Source organism: Acanthochromis polyacanthus, chromosome 24, assembly GCF_021347895.1.
Source record: "Acanthochromis polyacanthus isolate Apoly-LR-REF ecotype Palm Island chromosome 24, KAUST_Apoly_ChrSc, whole genome shotgun sequence".
In the NCBI taxonomy this organism is placed as follows: Eukaryota; Metazoa; Chordata; class Actinopteri; family Pomacentridae; genus Acanthochromis; species Acanthochromis polyacanthus.
In genome coordinates this window covers 6,323,541-6,344,691 of record NC_067136.1, presented here as the reverse complement: position 1 = coordinate 6,344,691, position 21,151 = coordinate 6,323,541, and the positions used below count along the sequence as shown (strand labels likewise).

General features: G+C 47.2%; 2 protein-coding genes across 3 annotated transcripts in view; one reads left to right on the top strand and one right to left on the bottom strand.

Annotated features, from left to right (window-relative positions):
* LOC127532703 (sialoadhesin-like) overlaps positions 1-21,151 on the bottom strand; it is a 258,353-nt gene that overhangs the window by 71,065 nt on the left and 166,137 nt on the right. The gene's annotated exons all lie outside the window — the stretch shown is intronic.
* Positions 1-21,151, top strand: part of LOC127532705 (coxsackievirus and adenovirus receptor-like) — a 183,600-nt gene that overhangs the window by 56,199 nt on the left and 106,250 nt on the right. The window lies entirely within an intron of this gene.

Here is a 21,151-nt window from a genome sequence, read left to right as displayed (position 1 = left end):
TTATGTCTTGGGGTGTTTGCTGGATCAAGTTAAAGGCTGGGAAATCTTACCAGTTTGCTTCTTCTATTGATGCCATATGTTGTTTTTAAGCTGTTTCTGAGATATTCTGTGCTGGCCTTCTCAATGTCACTACACTGCCAGACATGTCTCTCTATTGTCCTGGATTTGCATGTCCTCAAATGAACATTCACACTGCTGGCATTTACTATAAACAAAACCAACACTCTCTTTAAATCCACAAACCTCATGCTGAGCCAAAGTGTCACCACATATTGAAATCAATGCTCCAAATATTTCACGTTCACCATTCCCTGTTTGAATTGTAACTCCATCATATAGCATTATTAAATCCTCATGCAACCTTCCCAAGATTCCATCTACTCCACATTCAGAGAGCTCGCTCTTTTTTGCAATGGCAAGTAGGCGAATGGCAGCTAGTTTTGATCGATATTTAGGATTAATGTTTCCTAAAGTATAGTAAAACATTAGCAACTTATTTTTGGAGGCATGAGACCCAAGTGGATTGCAAATTTCAATTTCATCAGAGTAAAGGATTATCTGCAAAGCAGAAGTTCGAACAGAAAATAAAGATGTAACTTCATGAGATCTCCATCACTGATGTCATACAAATATGCACCACTGTATTTCTATGGCTCATCTATCATTGCCAAAACCTTTGGATGAGATAGTAACTGTTCCAAACCTCTGATAAGGGGTATATAATGAAAACATTTGGGCACTATAGCGAGGGGTCTTTTTCTCCCTTTTTTCACCATGCAAGCTTTATGCCCAACAGAAATCTCTTGTGACTCCACAAAATTAAAACTGTCCTTAATCACACTATCCTGCCTGTACGTTGTTGAAACAGAGGCAAAGGGATCCTCAATCTGGTCAAATACTTTCATAGCTTCCTTTTCAAGTCCACTTCCTTGATGTTGCTGGAAGACTTTTTATAGCTGACTTCTCAGATTTGTCACCAAGAGAGCTTGGTACTGCTGCATTGCCACTAAGACATCATTCACACCACTCTGAAAAACAAATCAGAAACAACAATAAATTAAATCACAGTATTTGACAATAAAAAACATTTTGTAGTGTGGCCCCTATAGACTAGGTCCCCCATTTTATAAGGATTAATGATAATATGAATAACTCTATGACAAACAACCAGGGAACCTCAACTTATCATCTGAATGATGGCAAAATAATTATTATAAAATGTGTATGTATCTAGATTGTGTTGAGCAAGAAAAGAAAATATTACACACATTAAAATATTATATCTCTGATAGATATATCAGTGGTGTAACAGAAAAAGTAAGCAAATACAGAGGGCATGTGTGGTAAAAAAAAAAAAAACCAAGGGGTCAGAGGGCTACATGTGAGACAAAGAAAATAAGTTACACAAGCAGACAGCAAAACTGAAAGCGTATGCCTCTGATGCATGGTATGCAACAGAATTAACTATTGTCACCAATAGTGACAGGTTTTCAGAAAAGGCACTCAAGGCTGCAACTGTCAGGATTTTGCCCTGTTGCTGCTTTTTTGTTCCTTTTCCACCTTTCCTCCCCTCGTTTGGATTTAACTCTCTTAGATTCTGTTGTTTTTTTGCTTTGACCTAAGTCTGTTTGTTCCCTCAGTGTTTGTTGTCCTTTAGTGTGTGTTTTTGGCTTGTGTGTTTCTGTCTCCCTCTGGCTGTGTCTTCCCCTTCTGTCTCTCTTCCACTCGCTCGTCCCTTGGCTCTGTCATCTCATTTGTTCATCACTCTCACCTGTTGCAATCAGTTCTATTCATCTCACCTGGTCCCCTTCCTTCCTATTTAAGCCCTGCCTTCCCCTCAGTTCTTTGCTGGCGCATAGTTAGACCTACATGCAGCTTCTGTCTTCACTCCCCACTTTCCCTCCACCGCTGGATTGTATCACTTGTTGGACTTCGTCATTTTTCACCCTTTTCTGGATTTACCCCTTAGGACTCGATGCTTATTTGGACTCGAGTTTGCTCTTGCGTTAGTCGTTTGTTCTCCTTATGTAAGTACCTCTTTAGTCTTGCCGTTTTGCCTCTGTCTAGTTTAGCTTTTTGTCTACTCCAGTCTCACTTTCAGTTTGTAAAGGTTTTTTTTTTTTGATTTTGTTAATAAATTATTTTAACTATGCCTAGTGTTCTGTCTGTGATGTCTGCGCCTGGGTTCTCCACACCCCCCATTCCTACATTATGCGCCAGCCAAGATCGAACCCAGCAGACAAACAGTCCAGAACCTCAGACCACCCATTAACAATTTTCTTTTCTTGTAAGGAGAACGCTGAGTTTTTTAATTTTATGCTGGAAGTATGGAGGGAGTAGGTGGACGCTTCAGTAACGGAATATAGGGATAAACTGGTGATTATAGGACGCAAAGCTTCCGCCAAAAGGCTTGACCTGATTAACCACTTGCCGGATTACCTTCTGGAATTTTTGAACTCTCATGTGAGCTATGAAACCCCTCCAATCGCTGCACAGATCCTTTTGTCACTCAGGATGCCCGTTTGCCGGATAGCTTCCCAGTCACCATGACCTCCAGCGAACTATGTGACTTCTTGTTGGACAGAGCTCTGGGACTCGATAATTTTCAGTCTTGCCAGGACAGTTTACCACCAGACCCCGTACTTCAGTTTTCTGATGAGCCCCCTTCCCAAAAGAAATCTCGACGGAAGTGGGGTTCTAAGAACCTCCAGATCTTGCCGCTTCCCAGCGTCCAGACCTCGCCGCTCCCCAGCGTCGCGAGGATTCCGCCGCCGAGCGTCGCGACCACGGACGCTCCAGCCGCAGTTCCCGAGCAGGTCGACCCTTCCGCTACGAACGCCCCAGCTGCAGTTCCCGAGCAGGTCGACCCTTCCGCTACGAACGCCCCAGCTGCAGTTCCCGAGCAGGTCGACCCTTCCGCCATGGATGCCCCAGCCGCAGTTCCCGAGCAGGTCGACCCTTCCGCCATGGATGCCCCAGCCGCAGTTCCCAAGCAGGTCGACCCTTCCGCCATGGATGCCCCAGCCGCAGTTCCCAAGCAGGTCGACCCTTCTGCCTCGGACACCTCAGCCTTTGCCGTAGAGCGGGTCGACGCCGCCACCTCAGCCTTCGATCCTGAGTGGGTTGACACCACCTCCGACCCCGCAGCAGGTCCCGAGCGGGTCGAGGGCGACTGTGCTGCAGCAGCAGCAGGTCCCGAGCGGGTCGATTACGATGACTCCAAGTGGGATTACTACGACGACTCTGAGTGGGTCGAGAACGCCGCCCCAGACGCAGCAGTCTCTGAGCGAGCCGCCGGCCTTCAGAGTGTCTTTGCAGCCGCCGGTCTCCAGAGCGCCTCGGCCGTCTCTCCAGCCGGTCTCCAGAGCGCCTCGGCCGTCTCTCCAGACGCCTTCGTTTCCGAGCGCCTCGGCCGTCTCTCCAGACGCCTTCGTTTCCGAGCACCTCGGCCGTCTCTCCAGACGCCTTCGTTTCCGAGCGGGTCGACGCTGTTGACATCTCCAAACAGTCGATCCCTGCTGATGAACCACCCAGCAGAGGAATTACGCTGGAGCCAGAAGGCCCATCCTCCAGCCAAGAGACTGTTAGGCCCGAGTCAACTGCTGACTCCCCCAGCCAAGAGACTGTTGAGCTTGGGTCAGCTGACCAATTCCTTGGAGTAGAAACTATGCCACTGGAGTCAGTTTACAAAAACCTTTTCCTAACTGCAGTGGCTCCCCCTGTTTCTAAGTCTACAGAGAGCTCCCGTCACAGCTGGCCTCCAGCCCAGCTGCCAAGGGGTTCCAGTTTCGTCCACCGCCGCCGGCCTCTAGCCCGGCTGCCAAAGGGTCCTCGCCTCGTTTGCCGCCGCCTTCGTCGACTGCCTCCAGAGTGGTTCCGCCGCCAGCCTCCAGCAAACTGTAGGTGCACAGGAGGCGCACATTGAGAGGGGGGTACTGTCAGGATTTTGCCCTGTTGCTGCTTTTTTTGTTCCTTTTTCCACCTTTCCTCCCCTCATTTGGATTTAACCCTTTTAGATTCTGTTGTTTTTTGCTTTGACCTAAGTCTGCTTGTTCCCTCAGTGTTTGTTTTCCTTTAGTGTGCGTTTTTGGCTTGTGTGTTTCTGTCTCCCTCTGGCTGTGTCTTCCCCTTCTGTCCCTCTTCCACTCGCTCGTCCCTTGGCTCTGTCATCTCATTAGTTCATCACTCTCACCTGTTGCAATCAGTTCTATTCATCTCACCTGGTCCCCTTCCTTCCTATTTAAGCACTGCCTTCCCCTCAGTTCTTTGCTGGCGCATAGTTAGACCTACATGCAGCTTCTGTCTTCACTCCCCACTTTCCCTCCACCGCCGGATTGCATCACTTGTTGGACATCGTCATTTTTCACCCTTTTCTGGATTTACCCCTTAGGACTCGATGCTTATTTGGACTCTAGTTTGCTCTTGCATTAGTCGTTTGTTCTCCTTATGTAAGTACCTCTTTAGTCTTGCCATTTTGCCCCTGTCTAGTTTAGTTTTTGTCCACCCTTTTTAGTCTTGCCATTTTTGCCTCTGTCTAGTTTAGCTTTATGTCCACTCCAGTCTCACTTTCAGTTTGTAAAGGTTTTGTTTTTTTTATTTTGTTAATAAATTCTTTTAACTATGCCTAGTGTTCTGTCTGTGATGTCTGTGCCTGGGTTCTCCACACCCCCCATTCCTAACAGCAACAGTTTGGGACAAAACCAAATATTAATTGTTTCTATATTTGGATTAAAAAAAATAACCATCACCATTTGTCAAAACAATAATATTAATAATGTTGCATGAAGACAAACCTGTGAGAGATGGTGTTTTTCGCTGGCAGTCAGCACAATAACAGTAGCTTGTCTCGTCAGAACATTGCAGCAGTGGTCATCCTTCAGGGAAAAAAGAGGGAAATAATTATAGGTAAGGTACTTTATTGCATATTATTGTGCATTGAAGAAAACTATCAGTAGACTAGACTTACCTTAGATTGGCCAGATCTGCAGCCATCTGCAAGCTCACTTGGACAAGCCGCTGGGATGTTCAGAATATTGTCATTGGTCTGGGACAATGTAGGGTGCTTTGGAAATGTATGGAGACCATTGTCGAAACCAGAGTACAATGACACATTATCAAACGTTCCAAAATGTTCAGGATCGTCACGTTCCGGATAGTGTTGTACTCTGTTATCCTCCATTATTGCATCTTCCACTGACTGTACTCTGTTGTCCACTGCTGCATCCGTCATTGGTTGGCCTCTGTTCTCCAATGTTGTACTCTCTGTTGGTTGGCATCTGTTTTCCACCACTGGATCAGCAGGTCTGTATGTCCAAATGTTGCTGGTGTTTCTGTCTGCCACTGATGTGGGTTCCCTTCTTGTAGAACTGCAATTTGGATGAGTTGAATAATTGATTAGATGAGAAAAAGAAAATTAACTGCAGATATTTTGCGTATTTTTAAGTTTTTCAAGCAAAAATGTCAGTATTATCAGGTTTCAGTTCATTTACCCTGTAAGATTAGCATTTGCAAAATTACAACATCCCTTTAACCAAACATCCAAATATTATTGGACAGGATTTGTAAAGATTCAAGTAAGAAATAAATGTGTTTTTTAATAAACAGTCAAGTCATGTCTACAACAAGTAGATATTTAATTATTGTGAAATACGTTTGTCATGTTTGATTTTGAGCTAAACAGTTTAACCCTTTAAGCTTCAGTCAATTCCAGCCGTTTTCAGTACAAAAAATCGCTAATATTCTATTTTTAAATAAAAAAAATTATGAAAAATACGGGGAATATTGGACGGGCATCACGAGGTGCATTTCCTTGAAAATGACTGATTCGGGGATTTTATGCGACTTCAGGACATGTTTTGGACAAAATAGTTTACTGGCTTGTGTCGCCTGGATGTAAAAGGTTGGATTATGGCCGTTTTTTGTGGAATCTTTTTTTTTGTGTGTAGTAATGAACCCGGAAATGTGAGTCGCGCTGTGTGCGTTGAAGCCTTGTATAGAGAACGGATGGATGAATATTTGTTTTTGTCGGACAAATGTGTTTTCTCACCCACTGTAGTAATCGCATCTGAAAGTGGTTTATACCGGCGGATTCATGAGAATCTAAGCTTTCCATCGGCGTATAGTGTTTGTATAATCGTGTTTGCAGCCGTCAGACATTCTTGAAATTCCTATGCAAATTAGTAGGTGTACCGCCGGCGGTACACCTACGACGCACTGAAGCGTAAAGGGTTAAAAAAACAACCTTTTAAGTGATCCTGTTTTTTTCCTGAGTTATGTGTATTTGCCCAATAGCTAATGACAGTCGTTTATTTGATGAGGCGAGCTTTATACGGTGATTGACAGGGCAGCACCACTGAAGCATTTTTGTAAACATGTCAGCCGCCATCAGAACGGAATAGAACGAACCAGACGCTACGTTTCATGTTTTTAAGAAGGACAAACAGCTGCACGTACAGCTTTTTGTTAACAGGAAATATGTGCTTGTGACATGGGGGAAAAGAATTTCGAGTAAATGTAAATTTATGTCACAGTTTTACTGCTAGCTGAGGTTAAACATATGTTTTCTAAACTAAACAGAGCTAAAACACCCATGCAAGTCAGTGTCAGCTGTTTGTGTTTGCGTCCCATACAGATATATGTCAGTTTGCTACTGAACCGGAAATATATTTAACAATTCAAGGCTTGGATGAATAAGCAATAAATGATTTATTCTGAAAATATGTGGCTCTTGACTGAATATTTGATTCACCACCATGTCAATATGTTTTAGATTATCACTCTCATATGTAGTATTCACATACATATTTTATATTTTCCCCACATGTTTTAAAGAATATTTGTGAGATTAATATAATAATAATAGTAACAGCCTTACCATTTTGATGTCGATGTCCTCCCGCTCCATGACCTGCCGCTGCGTCCATTGTCAAGGTGCTCAGAGTGGCTTCTTTGAATGTGATACCAAATAGAATTGTAAACTCGATATTCTTAGACACAACCATCAATTCCGCAAATTACACGAAAATCTGGACTACGGCTATGTGCAGAATTAATGACTCAGTAAAGATTTGAGGGTTAGACCCACAAAGACAAAGCAAATAACACAGCGCCAAATCATTTTCTGTACCCTTCTTGTCTTCGCTAAACTGCCCGCTGTTTGTCCCATGAGCCCAAGATTATATGGTTTAGTCCATTAGGGGGTAAGACTTCTTATCATAATTATCTGGCTGCAATAAATAATCATGCCCTACATGGCATGTGTACGTAGATAATTATTGACTATAATCTGATTAAGCAGTCTTAATTAAAATGGACTTGTAGAAATGGAAAAAAAATTTTCGGCTGACAACAGCCCTCCCCCTCCACCTTCCTGGAGAAGATGGTATAGTCCAATGTACTGCGCCCCAGGAGGAAAGACCAGAAGACCGTTACCAAAAAAAAAGAGAAGAGCGCCGAGTGGAACATACATCTCTGCAGCTAAAACTGCTGCTGTTTTCTGGATTAATATTTTGAGTTCCAGTTTGTGGATTCAAGTAAAGTCAAGCTATGGATACACTGGATGAAATTACAACCGCCACAAAAGTCCAGGCAATTTCCGCCCAAAATTTCTACTGAGATTTACAGAAAGTAAATTGAATGCTGTTCTTGAACTGTTTGGAGTACATGCATGGTTGGGGTCTCATTTGAAAGCTGACAACCTGAATTTTCGCCCAGTGCAGTCAGAATTACTCTAGGTGCTACTGGCACAGAGTATTTCATGTTGGCACACACTGAATTAGGATGAATTTTTTCTCGCCTACATTTTTTCCCTAATAAAACACCTGAAAATCAGTGTGGCAGCACTGTAAGAGCTTGAAAACACAATATTGCAAAAGCCTGGGGTCTTACATAGTTCAGGTCAAAATTTCAGAGCAATACTAGAAGAAATGAGTGTTTCACACATGTATTTGTACTGATATGCTCCGCCCCTGTCAATGTTGGATACAATCTTTATACACTGTACACACTCTCTACACAGTCTTCTCCATAGTGGCTTTGGCAGTGGTCTTCCCATCCTGGAACCCCCTGGCAATGTTGTCTGGCTAGGCCGATGGTGCACGTCATGTTAGCTCTGTCACACACCATACGCCATGGCCTTGGACTCACGTAGGGTTCAGGGTTGCTCCATACACCAGGCCAAATATCCCTCTCTTTGGAATAAACTGTAGCCAAATATTGGTACTTTACCCAATAGTTGCTGGTCTCGCTCAGGCATGGAACTACCCACTCCTGGATCTCTTGCTTCTGCAGGCCCCACCAGGTAGAGGATTCACTCCTGGTGTGTCCTTCACTCCAGGCCTGTAGAATACCTTTAACAGTGTTGTTTGCCGTCAGTCCGCTGCAGTTGTAGGTCCATGTACCGTAGTATCTGTTCCATTCTTGCCATAATGGGCATCTGGGCGAGGCACCGTTACTCACATACTCTTCTCCGTCCAGTGCTTCAGCTACTTTCTTTACCACACATTGGTCAATCTTCTGGAAATCCCCTCTTGGGGCCCCAATCAGCTCTGGTGGCGTAGGAAGCTTCTGCACATACATGTCAGTTTCTGTTGGTCCTGCCAGGCCCTGGCCTGTTCTTGCATAACCCTTCGGGAATGCTCCTCTAAAGTGCTTTACTGGAACTATCCACAACCAGGGCAAAGTGTCATTAAGCCAGTTCTCATGGTGTGCCCGTGGTTCAGCTCCATACATGCCTTTAGTGACGTAGAACATCAGGTGTGTAGCTGGAGTTATTACCAGATAATTCTGAGTTTTACAGTCGGCTAGCATGTTCCAGTAACACGGGTTTAAAGCTAAGAACTTGTCTGTTACACAGGCCTTAATTATATTCCAGTAGCGGCCTCGATGACGGTTACTTCTCGGCTGGAAGTCTGGATCTACTAACTGTATAGTAGCTTTCTGGGTAGTTGTGCTCACCCCAGGTGCTGGTGTATGGGTGGCTGAAACTGAACCCGTTTCAGCAATGATGGTGGTTGGAGCTTGGGTTACATTTCTTGAGATTTCAGTCACTGTCGGAGGCTGTGCCGTTGGAGGCGGTGGGACATCACATGTGAAATTGAAGTATCCCCAAAACATCCCATCTGACGGGAGGATTCTGGTACACGTCTCGTTCTTACATTCTCTATTAGTGTATTTGTAATCCCTTTCTGGGGAGTCTAAGTATATTTTACCATTACATTCCTGTATATATGGCCTTCAGTGCAATTCTACATCCGTGTATGGTCATACACTGGTTGATACGGCATTTTCACAACGACAGGTTGACCTTACTGTTGGCTGGGTTCAGGATTCTTCTTTCCCTCCCAACTCTCTTGGTGAGGCCTTTGATTCTTGACCAAACACTCTCCTTCTCTTTCTCCCCCTTCTTGGCAGAATCTTCTTCAGGCTTCACTTCTCTCTGTACCTCGGACACGTCCCCCAGCGAGTACACACCCACGAATGGCACAATGACCATGCGCACTCGTACTTTCACCGTCATCGTCTGATGCGGTCTTGTAGGCGTGGCTGCCCTTGACACCCAGGAGTTCACCAATTGGACACTTCCTTCTCGGCGCCAGTCTTCTGGTGTCACGGTGTACTCTGCAGACTTCTCTTTGGCTTTCATGCCCGAGTGGCCCCATGCATCGAGGCTTGTGACGCTGTAGTAGTAGAGGTTCGTGCCTCTGGCACCTTCTTCTCTTGGCACTGGTCCAGCGTCTACTAGGGGGATGGTTGAATCAGTACACTTCTTCTACTAACCTATCCCAGGTAGTTAGCTCCCATGGTCCTTCCCAACCATGCGCTTGTGCCATCTCTCTGTGAGGGCCTGGAATCATCCATACCTGATGTATACTTGGGCCCATCTGGGTCACGATAGACCCTGAACACCAGAGGGACTTGTGTTGTCGCTAGTGGCGGAGACATCATTTCTGCTGAAGCCGTGCTGTAAGGCCAGGCCCTCTGGATGGTCTTCTTCCAGAGCGGTTGCTCCGGGCCTCACCCTTGGTGGCTCCCTTTCTTCATCCTGTATCGGTGGATACAGTGGCGGTGCTGATGGCGCTCCCTCACCCTCGGGGGTCCAGGCTGAGGTCGATGCTTCTCTTTCGTCGCCCTTCAATCTCCCCTGGTTCCAACGCTTGGAGAGGATCAACCATCTTCCTCACCTGCCATCCTTCGGCTTCACCAGTCTGCACCAGCTGCCCACACTTTCTCTGGAGGCTGCAGCTGCTGCAGTAGTAGAGCATGTCTCCATCCCACTGACAAGCACACTCCGTAGTCTCTGGTCTTACCCCGCGTAGATCCCATTGGGTGATGAAGATCAGCCTGGGTAACTTATCTATTCTGCATAACCCACAAACATAGGCATCAGTTACCTTTACTGGTTTATGGTGCAGACTTTTCATCTCTCTTCGTTTTGGCTTAACCTTCGTAGGTTTTTCTTGCCCTGGTCCTTCCCATTGGACCGTCAGGGTGGTTGGCTTCCAGCAAACCACACAGTTGTTGTTCATCTTCTTCCATTCTAACATCTCTTTTTCTTCTGACAGGAATCCTTTTTAGCATAGTCCAATTTCTTCAGGGCTCTGCCTGCCCAGAGTCCCGTAGTACTTCTCCGCATAGTAACCACCCCTTTAACGTTGGCTACTCCGATGAAGGGTGGTAAGCCTTGTGTGCTCGTAGCCATGGTTTTTGATTCCTGGTTTTCTCTAGTCTGGAACTGGCTTAAGCTGCTCCACTCCTTGGATTCCTCCTTTCTTTAAGCAAAACCTGTGTTGCTGTACAAACTTATTTATTATCGTCAGGGCTTCTCGGTATTTGGCTTTCACCGCTGTGCCAGTGGGTGCGTCTCTGGTCCCTTCACCCACACTCCGCTGTCCGACTTGGAATGGCACTCTTAGGGCTGGTGCTGCCATCTTATCCTCAGAGCCCCGCCTACTTTCTCTCTGACACAAAGGCGGCGTTGATTCAGCCTCTTCGGAAGTGGGAAGGCCTATCAGTGTCGATGTCTGTCCGTTCAGGGCCTTCCTATTCTAGGGTTTATGGTACTCCATTCTTTGGAATTTGCATTCTTGCCTATCCAGTTCTTTACCAGCCCAATGGCTCGTTCGACCACTCCGTTTTGCTTGTGGCGTGTATGGGGGTGAATAAATCCTCATCACCCATACTGTTGGCACCATGCATCCACTTTTGCATTCTTGAAGTGTGTCCCATTGTCTGTTCTCAATTCTTTTGGCACCCCTAGTATGCCACACGTCTGTTCCAACATGCTAACTACACTGTTGCCGTTAGCTTTCTTTACTGGTTTAGTAACCATATAGCCTGAACATTGAATCAACCAGCACTAAAAGGTATTTCTCACCTCTTTTCCCTGTAACCCCCATTGGGCCTGCTACGTCCATGCAGATAGAACCCTAGGGAATAGTGCTCTTGATGGTGAGCCCGTCTACTCTTTGCCCTCGGCGTCCTGCGTTGTATCGACCACATACTTCACAGGCCCTTAGTACTTGTCGCACACGGCGCTCTGGAATCCAGAGTTGCAGCTTTTCCAGCTCCCTATGGGTAGGAAGTGTGCTCACATGGCCTAGCGCCTCATGTACGGCCCGCACCACTTCTTCCACGTACTTCTCTGGGACAATCTTTCCTTTAGGGGTTTGGTCCCATTCCTCGATCCCGACAAAGACGAATTTTCTCATCTGGACGAAACGATCCACTTCGTCGTTTCCCTTCCAGTGGGCCCCTCTCTCGTATGGGCCCGTTGGTGCCTCACTTCGAGGTCCATGTTCATTCTTAACTCGGCAATTTTTTGCCACAAATCACGGTGTGCTACCGTTTTGCCTTTAGCAGTTTCAAAACCATTTTCTTCCCAAATGGCTAAGTCTTCATTCAGAGCTTGTGCACATTAAGAACTATGTTATTACTCTAGCTCTCTTAATCTTTCTTTTCTCTAGTTCCAGCAGGCCCTCGAGGACTGCTGTGACTTCTCCTGTCTGTGCACTGCCTTCTGCTTTACCTTTCTGTTGGTAACGCTCTTTTTCACCTTGCTTAAGGATGAAGCCCCAATAGGCAGTGCTGTCTGGACCCTTTCTCGATCCGTCGGTGTACAGAGTCCATTCATATGGATCCTCTGTTGGTTCTTCAGGCTTTGGAGCTTTCTTACTTGCGGGTTGAGTTGGCCCAATCTCAAGGTCTGGGTCCAGTAGGATGTCTTCCCATCTTCCCCATCTCGCATTGGTCGCCTTGGTACTCTCTACAGTGGCCTTTCTCAGGAATCGGTGTACTTGGCTCTGGGTGTTGACTTTGATGCCCTGACCCTGTGCCAGGTCCTTCAGGGCGCTCCAGTATCTTGCCAGGACTGCCAATTCCTTTTCTTCTGGCGGGTACTTCTTCTCCACGGATGTTAGTGTATAGCTCCATAGAGCCACGATTCCTGCTCCTTCCTTACTGACTTTTACCACGGCGTCGTCATCGTCGCAGCTCGTCTCAGCTACCAATCTGGTTGTCAGGCTCCTGGGTTCTAATCGTAGAGCTCCCTGGATCGCCTTCTTCAGTTCTTCCCGATGGTGCTGATCTGTCGCTGTCCATGTCCAAGTCTTGTCATGGTCCTCCTCAGGCTGGTCTTCAGCTTTCTTCAATCTTGCATACAGTGATCTGGCATACTTCTGGTACCCAGGGACATGGTCTCTCACGTAGTTGCACAAACCTAGGATCTGTTGTAGTTCTCTCAGTGATCCTGGAGGTCTAATTTGCTCCAGTTTCTCTCGGTATCCTTCAGAGATCCCTAGGTCGGTTGAGACCTGGAATCCTAAGTAGTTTACCTCAAACTGGCCAAATTGACACTTTTTCAGGTTCAGCTTTAGGCCCGCATCTGTCAGCTTTTCAACAATCTTTTGCAGCTTTGCCAGATGTTCTTCCTCAGAGTCGTCTGCGATGAATACGTCATCTATGTAGATTGTCGCTCCAAGTCCTTGTAGAATATCCATTACAGCAGCTTGGAACACATTCGGCGAGTTCTTGGGGCAGTCGGGTCCACACATAAGCCTTTCCTTTATGTGTGAACGCTGTCTTGCCTTGTGAAGCTTTGGCGAGGCGCAGGGAGAAGAATCCGTTCGCCAGGTCAATGCATGATTTGTACTTCTTGACCTGTAGGGTCTTCAGGGTGCCTTGGGGATTGATCAAACTTGCCTTGTTCGCGGTTGTCCGACGGTTAAGGGCTTTAAAGTTGATCACCGGCCTCCATCCTCCACCCGCCGATTCAGGTTTCTTCACTGCCTGGATCGGGCTGTTGGTTATTGGATTCAGTTCCTCTCGGATTATCTCCAGTGCGCTCAGCTCTTTGACAATCAGGTCCATTTCTTCTACTGCACCTGGATTGAGGGATATTGGCGGACCGCTGGATGCACTCCTCCAATGATAGTATGGGTGTACTTCTCCCCAAGATCCCCACAATCATTCTTGAACCGCGCTACCTTGGCTTTGGAGATTATTTCTTTCAGCCGCTCTTTTCCTGCAGCTGAGAGATCACTCTCTTCAACCTTCTGTGCTGCGACTTCTTTTACATCGACTGGCTTATACCACTGCTTGAGCTGAAACTCTTCTTGTTGAGGTGTAAAGCGGATCATGCGAGCCCGCAATTTCCTCAGTCTCTCGACTGGCATATTCTTCTTGGGTTGATGTAGCCGCTTTAGGTCTTTTGTCGTTACCAGATTGAAAGGCCCAAGAACCCATACAATTCCTTTCCAAATTGCATATGGGAACTCTCTAACTGCTCCGTCAGCTAGTTGGGCCTGTAGGTGTCCTGCTATGTCGAGGCTCTTGCGGGTCATTGACACTTCTGCCCCGGAGTCTACTTGGTAAGGGACTCCATCCACATCAGTGTAGATTTCATCCCCCTTCCAGTAGGCATGTTCCAGGGTGACCCGCACCTCTTGGGCCATCATTTTTCAGGCCCCTGAGTGCCTGCTGCTTGGCGAGCAGCACGGAGGGCGTCTCTCTGCTCCGGGGTCAGCTTTCTGTATTCTTCTGGGGGCAGGTAATCACTCTTCCTTTCACCAGCTGGCTTCTGGGTCTGTCGAGGCTGGAATGGTTGCTTGTTCTGGGCTGGTCTTGTCTGGTCTCTGGGGGCTGGTCGGTTAGGCCAGGACCGAGAACGCTGTGGTTGGTTTGGTTCTCTTGGTCGTTGAGGGGTCTCTTGTGGTGGCTTAGCCTTTGGTGGTTGCTGTTGTGACTCCTTCTCTTTTCTCGTCTGGTAGAACCTCCTCTTCAGGTCCCACCCTTTACTGCTGCATTGAGCTGGGATACTGTAGTTTCATATGGCATGGCGGCGAAGTCCACCTCGTCCCTCTGGCCTTTAGTCAGGATCCTCAGGGCTCTTATATACCTTGTCGGTGGAACTTTGTCTTTGATCTCATGCCAAATGAGGGTGAGGGTCTGTCCCTTCTCCAGCCTTGCTTTGGCTCTGAGTAACCAGCTCTCTTCGTCATCTGAGTCTTCAAGCACCAACCGGTCATAATGGCTCTGAGACGTTTCTCCCTCTTTCACTGTGTTACCTGTTGCATAGGTTAACCACAGCTTTCTGGCTTCCTCGCACGTAGTGGTGTTCTTCACCAGTGACCAGTTGTCTCTCAGGTAGTTTACCATACTTTGCCCAGGCTCTTTGTCTTTCACCAGCATTTTGACCTTTTTGAATTCTGTGAAGCCTTGGGCTGGTGTCAGCAGGCTCATTGCATTACCTGCTGCTCCAGCCGCAGATGCTGCTGGGGCCTCCTGTGGCTGTGGCTGTTGTTGGGGTCTCTCTCCGGTTTCTTCATCCTCGGAAAAGTCTTCCAACATTGCCCTTTCCACTTCTTTGGAGTAGCTATATGCTGCCCTCTTCATTCTCCGAAGCATCACATCATGGGTTATGGCGATGAAGGCCGTTCTGAAACCAGCTGTCAGCTGCGTACATGCTGCTAGAGTTCCATAACTAGGCATCATCAATAGGTTAGCCCATTCCCCAAAAGTAGCACTCACTGGCAGGATTTTCCTCTCATCTGGTTTTTCAGCCCAGCTGACCGGCACATCATAGCTGGTCTGGCCGATCTCTGGCATGTATGCTTGCCTTCCATCTCTGGTTTTTATGGGGCCGAAGCTTGGATCTCTTGCCAACCTTTCTGAGGTTCTTCTTACTGACACCATTTCTACTGGTTTCTTCTCACCTTTTCTGGTGCCCACTCTGAGGTCTTTTGGAGGGTTAGGTGTCTGATGGGGGACTGATTCTAGTGACTGGTCATCTTCTTGTCCTTCTTCTTCATCAGATGATTCACTGCTGCTCACCACGATATCTGGTTCTGGTGCTGGGTTAACGGTAACACGTCTTGGCTCCAAACTGGTGCGTCGTCTAGGGACAGGAGGCGTTGGTCCTGGAGTGATGGGTGAAACTGCTGGGCCTGTAGGTACAGGGGTCCTTGGTGTTCTCTGCTCTCTTGGGTCCTGCCCAGTGGTCTGCAGGTTGGTGTAGTCACCTTCAGGGATTGCGCCTTCCATAGCCCCTTCTTGGTCCCGTAGGTACAGCCTCTGTACCACAGCTCCTGGAGGAGTCTCTTGTTTCCATATTACCATGGACTTGTGCTGAGGTTGGCTCTGGACATAGCTGTGTTCACCTCCAGGGTAAGTTCCAGGCGGGGCTGCTTCACCAGGTGTAGATGATTTTCTCTCCCGTTCGGGGCTGAACACCTCAGGCAGTTTTGCTCCGTCTTCTGCTGGTCGATCAGTTTTCCCTTTTGCTTTAAGGCCTCTCGCCTTCTCTGCATCTTTGCAGGGCTTCAGTATGCGATCTCTCCGCTCTTTGTTCTGAGCTTGAGAGGTCATGACCACCAGTTGCTTTAACTCATTACAGACCTCATGCGCCATCAGTTGCCATTTTGCCGCTCTCGTGGCTGCCTCCTCTGCCACCTCCCAGGGCAGCGTGTTGGACCTCAGTCCATCAGCACAAATGACCACTCTCCTGTACTTCAGGTCATTTGCTTTCGCCAGTCCTTTGATCAGGGCACCATACAGCCTTTTTCTGTATGACTCAATGTCGTCTCCATCACGATACTCATCTTCTATCACATGGATTATCAGCCCGATCTCACGAGGATTCGTGAAACTGTTACGTAAATTTTTGTTTCGGTTTCGTGCGCACCAACACGATTTCGTCATGTTTTTCGTGCCGCTCACCACGAAATGCGCACCAATGTATTTTAAACGGCGGACTTTTCGTGCCACCCAGAACGTATTTCAAACGAATGTGTGTATTATATTTTTAATGTAAAACCATGGCGAATCCAACGCTATATTTTGCATGACATCGTCCCTAAACATAACCCTAACCATAACCCTAACCATAACCTAACCATAAGCCGGTGGTACACTTACCAATTTGCATAGGAATTTCAAGAATGTCCGGCGGCCGGCGGCCGCAAACGCAATCACACAAGCAGTATACGCCGATGGACAGCTTAGATCGTCATGAATCCGCCGTTATAAACCACTTTCAGCTGTGATTACCACAGCGGGTTTCGTTGTGAGCAACACGAAAAACATTTCGTGGTGAGCGGCACGAAAAACATGACGAAATCGTGTTGGTGCGCACGAAAAAGAAACAAAAAATTTACGTAACAGTTTCACGAATCCCCGTGAGACCGTGTTGGGATTATAGAGTAGTACGTTGAATCTCCCCCGCTGGTTACCACCACAGCTCTACATCCGTCTGGATGATTTCTATTCTCCCTACTGGCTTCTTCTCTTTCCTTTTTGTACTCTTCGCCACCTCTACGTGCGAGAGCCTTTCTGAAAGCTGTATTTCTGACTTTCAGGATGGAGGAGGATATCACCAGCAGGGCATCTGCGTGGTACTGCCAAGGGTCTCCTTCGATGTAGTAAGCTGTAGCCCCCGTCTGGTTGCTGAACTTCTTACCATCTGTGGGCAACGGTGGTAAGGTGGGGAGAGTCCTCTCGGATCTGTCGCTCATCGACTCGTCCTCAATGAGGTCCTCATCAGCTGGGCACTTCGCGGCTTTGTGGGCGGCGGTGTACTTCTTCAGGGACTGGAGGACCTTTTTACTGGATGCGATGAGCTCATCAGTAGCATAAATGTCCCTTTGAGTTGTGGGGGACAGTGCTGAGTAGTCCCTTGCGAGGCTTGGTCGGGGCGTCGGGTGCGGACAACTCGGTCCACCAAACTCTGCCTGCAGAGTCTCCCAGTTGGCAAACCCTGTTGGCCTTGGCGGCCCGGCATACTCAGGTCCCTCTTCATCTGGGTCTTCTTCTTCTGAGTCATTCGCTGACCCTGAGCGCGTCTGCTCGCTTCGCCGGTCCTCTTCAACCGTCATCTCACTTCTTGATGCTGCATACTCATGTATAGGCCTCAGCACATCTCGCTGGTCCTTTTGCACTGCTGTTGCCCGCACTTTGTTGGAGATCAGAACTGGAATCACTCCCGTTTCTTTGGCAAGCATCTTTACCACAGCGTCATATGCTGCAGTAGGACTCAATATCATGGCAACTTTTGACATTGGCAGGCTTCTCGTTGACTCTGTCAGGTAGTTACCCCACCAGGTTATCCAATCCCTCACTTCTTGCTTCGTTTTGGGTGGCTTGGACTTTCCCTCCAGTACTGTTAGCCAGTACTTTCCAATCCTTTCGTGGGAAACGTAGCACCCGTCCTTCTCGAGGCTCTCCTGCAGTCGCTCTTTCAGCTGTGCTTCTGTCAACTTCTGGTTAAAGTTGCGCACATGTTTCTTTATTTCTTCCTCCCAGGTATCCCACCCATTACCTGCCAGGACAATCTGGTACTGGAGGACTGGAGTGAGGTCTGGGCGTGTCTTCTTTGAAGTGGAGTCCTTCACCACTTCGTCGATCGTCGTCTCCCCCGGCACTGGGGCTTCGGAGGATGGATCTTCTTTTCTTCGCTCACCGGACCCTCCGGCTTTTGCGTCGTCTTGTGGGGCCATCGCTTCTTCTTCTTTATCAGGGACGAGTACATCTTTGTCTTGTTGGCTCTCAGCCATCGTCTTTGTCGTCTCGAGTCGTCTGCTCCCTCAAAACCTCTCGTGGGACCGTTGAGCAGGGATGAGTGCAGACTTCGTCTGGCTGCTCCGCGGTGCCTTTTTTCTGGGATGCGCTGGCCCAAGGTCACTGCGGCTTCTTCTAGCCTGCGGTTCTCACTGTACCTCCCGTCAGGCGTGATGATCCCGAGTCTCTCTGTCGGCTGATCACCCGTGCTGTGGATCCTCGGTCAGAAGGTCTCGTCTTCTCCTTCCCCGATCTCCGCAGCGTGGACCCTCGGTCAGAAGAGATTAGCCCTCTCTTCCCCAGTTTCCACTGAAAGGTTCTGGCGGTTGATTCTAGGTGTCAGTGCCAGATCCTCAGAATCTTCTATTGGACACTTCTTTCTTCACTCGTGCCCACCCAGGGACGCCATGTTCGCCAGTCTAGCCTTTTTTTAACCCTTGCCTCAGGTTAAATTTGGTCCAGCTCTCCATTTAAAGGGTTAGATTCTATCTGCCTATTAGCATTTCACCTAACAGGTTTCAGCAGAATAAATTAAGCTGGAATCGAGAGACACTCGCCCAGGTTCTAACTGCCTTGCATCCGAATGTCTCACCCCTCTTATCTGATAAATGCTATCCCACCAAGCAGCCTTTCTAAGTAGTAGATTTTGATTTATCATTCACATTCGTTATCGGACAGCTTCTCTCTAAGGACTTGCATGCACTTGGTGCTATTCCTGGGTTCGTTTTAGAGGTTTGGAAAGAACTAACCTCAGGGGTAATGTTTAAACACTCTCACTTTGGACTAAGTAACCTTTAAGAACCATTGAATTGAATGCACACAATCAACTTAACTTTTTACCACTATGCAGGTTTTCAGTGGTTTATAATAATTTCATTAGGCTTCTCTTTAAATGCAATAAAGCGTTTTATTAAGCAAGTTTAGCAAGGGCACAGCATCAATTCATGATAAAAACAATTAATTATTTCTGATTAAAAATGATACTAAACTTACTAAATTGAGCGTACCTGACAATCTTCTCTAATTATTGAATTTAGGAGAGAGAGCGAACAGCGTGGCCACTACCGTATCACTCGGTCTTGACTTGCGTCTGGGGAAAAGCCCTCAGTTGTCCAGAGGACTCGGTACGATGTCTTCTTTGTGGACAAAAGGATCTTATCCCTCGGCAGGGGGGAGCGGAGGAGTCCTGTAAGCCAATCGTGGTCTGGCAGTTATTTTCTGGAATTGGCTGGAGCGTTAGTGCTTACGCCCCAGCTGTCTTCTCTGTGGTATGGTGGTGATGGGAAACCCTCGTCTGTTCAGGCTGTAGTGGGTCACTGGGTCTCCCAGCCCCGGGGAGGGGAACAGCCCGGTGCTGTTGCCTCCTTTGCCTCTTCGGGTGTAGTCGGTTCTTCCCTCTATTGGTTTCTTCTGGATAACTGCAGAACCTCTTAGGACTCTCCGTTTGGCAGAGTGTGGTCTTCGCTTGTTGAGCAAAGTCAGAAAAAGACTTTGCTTCCAACGATGTCCTCAGCGATCTCTGGAGCCTAAGTCCCGCGTCGTCTTCCCGTCTCTCGGGCAAAAGAGGAAGGTGAAGATTCTTCAGAACTCCGGCCAAGTTCCCTTTGCAGCTCTTCTGGCGGCTCCGGTGAACGACTCCCGTATAATGTCTCTGCTCTCCCATTCTTATACTCTCTCCAGACACACAAAACTGGCTAGGTACGCCCTCTGACACCGTCTAACTTATGCAATCAACTTTGTCATCACATACAGCAGTAATACAGAAGTCATGTTGTTACAGCAAATACACAGTGTCCACATTCTGTTTAACACACACACATTTCAGCCCACCCTTTTGGGTTTTTCCCAAACTTCCCTTTTTTCTGAGGAGGCTGCAATGTCATTGTGGCTGCCGAGTCATGGTGACTGTTGTTTACTGCACTTCTGCTTTTTTAAGGCCTGGACACACAAGCCTATGAGGCCTGTACGCACACACAGAGCCTAAACAAGGATTACTTCACACAGAATCACTTCTTAAATCATTCCTCTCAATCTGAACACAATAAATCATCTGAATCATTACTTTAATCAAATCAACACTTCAAAAATGTATATATATTTCAGCAAGCATAATCATGTGGTTAACTCATAATGTTTCTTCTTAAGATCTTTATTTGTCTGCTTCAAAACCTTTGTTACCTTCGGGCCATAATGAGCCTGAGTCCTCTCTGAGACCTCAACACCTGCATCTTACTTGACACACCATCTGGTAATTTCTGAGTCAAACTGGACAAATACTGAGTCTCCTTGTTTTCTGGAGTCATTTAATGGAATACTTTGAGAAATATTCAGACATTTTGAGAAACCTGAACTCATTTGTGAAACATAAAGTCATTTTCATCCATTTTGTTATTTAGGACACATTATTTCCCCCCAGAACAAACATAACAATATGCAGAAGTAACACAAAGAGACAAGAAAACTCAAAGAAAAACACCGGCAATGACACAAAGTGAACACAAAGACAGGAAACAACACAATTACATGATCTGTTATGAATAAAAACATTTTCTGATTGGAGGATTCTGAGTTCAGCTCAGAACTGATGCTCTGTGGTCACAGCAGTGATGATGTCATCATTGTCAACGTCCAATCCCTGCTCAGCCTGTGTGGGCGGAGCCGTCACCATGGAGACAGGAAGGTCATTTCCTGCAGTCAAAGATCAGAAAGAAAATATTTTGTCAACAGTTAGAGACAGCTGTCAATCATCAGAGGATTGAGTGATTGATTGATCAGTACCTGTTGCTCTGTGTCGATACAAAGACACCGTGAGGCCAGTAGAGATGAAGTACGGACAGAACACCACCAGGTGGCAGAGCAGCCTGAAGACAAGATGGAGGGAGGAGGAGACAGGGGGCGGAGCTGAGGAAGTGGGCGGGGCTGAGGTAGCAGGTTTACCTGTAGAGAGAAGAGAACCTGGTCATGTGACTCTTTCTGCTGATTTTTTTCATGTTTGTTTTGTATCATTTTGTGTCTCTTTTTCGTTGTATTGCAGTGAGATTGTTGTGTCCTTGTGTTAGTTGTGTGTCTCCACTCCTGTTGTGTGTCTCTCCTCATGTTGTGT